The 4,660-nt window shown below is 35.4% G+C and overlaps 1 long non-coding RNA gene across 1 annotated transcript; it reads left to right on the forward strand.

The window, feature by feature from the left end:
• Nucleotides 1-106: 106 nt before the first annotated feature.
• On the forward strand, nt 107-4,225 carry LOC109221773. Its single transcript, XR_002067304.1, has 3 exons — nt 107-1,726; nt 3,751-3,825; nt 3,912-4,225. It is a non-coding gene; the product is annotated as an uncharacterized LOC109221773 (long non-coding RNA).
• Nucleotides 4,226-4,660: the final 435 nt, after the last annotated feature.

Genomic DNA, 4,660 nt, shown 5'->3' on the forward strand with positions numbered 1-4,660 from the left:
ATATATATATATATATATATATATATATATATATATATATATATATATATATACACAAATGAACCACTAGGCTTGATGCCTCATGGTGAATATATAAATAATAATCCAAAATAGGAATCCAGTTATTACAAAATTGTAAAGAGTGTAGAAAAGGTACGAAAGCTAGAAAATTCTAACTATTACAAATGCGAAATACTGGACATATTTCAGATTTAGGTGATTTTTGTCTCCTCTATTCAATTGCATAACCTCCACGTAGCACCTCCCGAGCTCTCACCTGGCGCCATGTTTTGTGATTGAACTGTGAGTGTCCAAGTATCACCAATTAGATCCTGGTCTGTCAAAATACACAATGTTGATTGCATTTATCTCGAGGATTGTAGTCCCGACTGTCTGTATGTGGAGTATGCATAGGTGTTCTTCTCCTTTCACCATAAGATCACCCCCAGATTGAGCATGAGAGCATGCTAATACCACTGGGAGGCACTCTAACAGTGTTTAGATAATCTGCCTTAGACATGCATCAGAATTTCATTTCGAAGCCCTCTGAAAATCAGTAACGTACTTGGGACATTTGCATTTCTGCACTCATTGTTTGGTTGTATGTGAACTATTCCAACTCTTGCTACTATATGATTCTCCTTATACCATAAGACCACCCCCAGATTAAGCATGATATCATGCTAATACCACTGGGAAGCAGCCTATAAGTTTTCAGAAAATCAACCACAGTAGCCTAACACTCTCTATAGTCAGTGACATTTAGCTTTTTTCTGTTACGTTTGCTAACAGTGATGTATAAGCTCCAGTTATTGACTGCTCCAGCATGAATAGAGATACCAATAGCTGGCCAAATCAATGGCATTAATGTAGGTTTTTTTCCTTTGTATCGACTGGCAGTACCATTACTACAGCTGCGAGATTACTGTACAGTAATTCCATGTTTGCGATAGCATTGAAACATTTGTAATTGTCTAAATCAAGTACCTGCAAAATTTAATAAACAGATTAGTGGTAAAAGAGTTCTGGATTCAGTGGTGTCATGTGTGGCCTGATTCCGATTCTGTTATGGCTTTTAGGGTAGTCTATTTCCAGTTTCATGTTTGCACTATGACATAATACCCGGATGGATTGAATTACAGAAACCCATTTGAAGCTACCTCGGCCATGACTTTGTGATATCTTCTTGGAACCGATTGTTGTTTGCATAACTCGATACAGACGAGTATCTTTTAGAACTTATGCAGGCCTTTGTTGCGTTAGCTGTGGTCTTCTCCAGTCAGTACAACACCCTTGTAACCAAGATGGAAGAATGTGCATTGTTTCCTCTGTTTACAATAGCATTGAACTCGTGTTTGGTTATCTATTGATCATCAGAAAATTTCCATTTTGTGCACTGGTATGTATTCTTCCATCTGATAAAATCAGTGTCACCAGAAGCCTCCCAGTGTTGTAACAGCAATATTTGCACGTCAATATGGGAAGTTTCCTTTCGCAATTTTAACCCTTAGATTTGGTATTTGTGACTTGTCCATGTTTATTAATCTCCTCCCTGCTGTGGCAAGTTCTGTGAAAGAGTGAAAATGAGTTGTTCCTGCAAATGAAAAGGCAATGTTAGCTATATAATCTGCTAAAGTGTTTCCTTCTCTGTAAACATGTTGAAAGATCACATTGAAATGATCCCTCAACGCCTGAATCTTCTGCACTTCTGCCCTTATACACCAAGGTGGGTCCCATTCCCTTTCAATAATCTTCTTCAACAACAAGCAATCTGTCTATATCAATGTTGCATACAAGCAAATCTTATTTCCTCACTTCTGGTGGTAAATTGCATATCCGTTATCCCTATTGTCAGTGTATCTGAAACTTCTATTACGCCTGTAGTTTCAACTGCCTTTATCCAGTAGGTTTTTGTACCACAATGTATAGTTGCAAATCTGATCCATATGCAGAAGGTAATAATATAGTTCCTGAGTTACTAGTTGCAGCTCTTCTCATTGCTAAATAAACTAGTAATAGTAATCTAATGACAATGATGAGATATCTTAAGTTTGCCGTTATTTGTTACTTTTAGTGTAAACAGGATCTTACGTGTAGAGCAACAATCTGGATAACTTAAAGGTTTTCCATGTTATTATTAATTTACTACGCTGCAAAATAAAATTAGTTGAAGTGAGCTATACGATTTTCTCTGCATTCAGTATATTCTGTTCAAGTTAGAGATCATCAAATTGAAACTATCTTCAGTAGGAAAGAAGTTCTTAATGTGTAAAAGTTGTAAAAATAATGTTAGCTGCAACTTTTAGTTTCCTTTAACTTAGCATCACACAGATCCAAGTTGAGTAATAGCTGGATGTTACACTTGTAGAATATGTTTGGTTACTTGATTTTAGTTTTGATTTTTGAACTTGTAGCTTGCGGAGTTATAAAGTTATCAAAAATAACATGATGTAAGGTCATTCCCATAGTGATCACCAAATAAAAAAGTTGATCCTACTGTTGGAACTAGGTATAAACAATTAAGCTTCCAAAAAATGAGGGAGCACAACTCCCTTTTTCTTTGTCCCTTGGCCTGTTAATCCTCCATGAATTGTCGGGTTTTAATAAGTAGGAAAACTTCTAAACACTGTAAAGCATTTTCTATAAACACATGTGTGCTTGTTGGTTTCAATTGATTTTGTGATGTATTAAAGTGAGCCGTCAATACTATTGATAAACTTGCTACTTGCGCATATTTCTGTTTAACATTGATGTCAGTATGTGCAAAATTGTCATAGCAAAGCCACAAAACATCTCAATTCTCATTTTTGAAAAGAGAGCTTGTGGGTAGCCTTTCATAGTTGAAATTTATTTAGTGGGAGAAATTCTTCTCTAGTGTCTTGTAAACTGTAAGCTTAATTTGGGTAGCCTCCTGATATTTTATATGACCAAAAGGAATTATATAGTGCAGGACTGTCTGTAGCGATTTAATGAGCCTAGCTTGTTACTGCAGATCTTAGTATGTTTGCAAACATGGTCTGCCATAAAGTGAATTTCTAGAGAAAAAGCTACTTCATATTAATAATGACTCACCTCTGGTTTCTCAAATATCGATTCATCAAGGGAAAAAGAAACCATGTTGGATGGCAGATAACATCGTAATATTGCCTGCATAATTGATAGAATTAATCAGCAGGATGATTGATGAGTCACAGGTCCATATCATAGGAAAAAAGCTGCACACTAGATCCTTGCTTAGTCTAGCCAGCTCCGCATTGGGTAGCAATACCTGAACCAATTTCTCTTGCGACCAACATGGTCTTGCCTATACCTTGTGTTACTATATTGGACAACAAGAAGAAAATTGACACCTCTGGGCTTGGAGCAGAGGAGGAGAGAGGACAAGGGGAGTTCAATAATTCTCTATTACATAAGCACACAAGATGTAGCGAATTTTATTCATATTTGATAATTTCAAGTATTATACACAGGGAACGAAAAGATGGACTATCCCATATTTATTGGATTTGGTTATTTTTGCATAGATACATTCACTAAAACAAATCAAAAAAGCCTTTGAAAGATGTTTCATTTAGTAAATGGTGTAAAGGAATGCTGTAAAATTGCATGATTTCTATTATGAAGTAGGTTCTGGAATAAGTAATTGTCCGTGTTCTCTGAGTATACTCTAGTCTTAGATGTTTCATTGTTTCAACTTCTTAGTATTTTTACTGTGCATAAACTGAGGTTTTATCATGATATTATTAACAGATGAGACAATTCTTGCGCAAATATGATCCTAATGTATCTATGACTCAAAGTAACAATGGAACCTCATGTGAACAGGTAACTCTATTACATATGCTTTAGGCATTTTTAATGAAATTCTGATCAATAAAAGTATTGTTATCTAACATGTTAATATTTATTAGATCTCTGACGCCAACAGTGGACATGAACGAGTACCACAAACATCAAGGATGCCTAGTGTTGCTGAAAATGCTCAACTTTCTCACGGTACTACTCATCTTTGAGTTTTCCTCCTTCGATTTTTATTAATTTGTTGTTGTATTTGGGCTTACTTGAATGCTTCTTGCTTTCATATATTTTCTTTTCTCACTGTTGGTTTCCGTCTCAACAATGTATATCTTTTACAATTAGAAATAGTCTTCTATGTCTTCTTTAGACTATTACAATTACAAATAGTCTTCTATGGCTTCTCAACAATATTTCTATTAATTTCGTACTTTTATCTAAACAATATATATCTTTTACAATTAGAAATATTCTTCTGTGTCTTCTTTAGCCTCTTCTTTACATATTGTGCCTTCCATTACCTAATAAGCATCTTAAAGTTTGTGGCCTTGTCTAAGATACCCAAAATAAATTAAAGAATAAACTCCAGATCTTCCATGTTTGATGGCTATGCAAGCACAAATGGTCTACTAACTCTGGGGACCTACAGAAAAAGAATGTGCTATAGTAGTTGAAGCCTCTTCTCTGGGCCTATCATGAGTTAAACAACATTGTGAGCACACTGGTTCGTGGAGATGAATTGCTGCATAAAATGAAGGGATTAATTGGTTAAGAAACTTATAAGACGCACTAGGATTTAGAGGGGTATTTTCAAAAAGTGGCGTAGGGAATTCATGAAAATATAGATTTTAGCTGTGAGAGGGTC

Source organism: Nicotiana attenuata, unplaced genomic scaffold (genome assembly GCF_001879085.1).
Source record: "Nicotiana attenuata strain UT unplaced genomic scaffold, NIATTr2, whole genome shotgun sequence".
Taxonomy (NCBI): Eukaryota; Viridiplantae; Streptophyta; class Magnoliopsida; order Solanales; family Solanaceae; genus Nicotiana; species Nicotiana attenuata.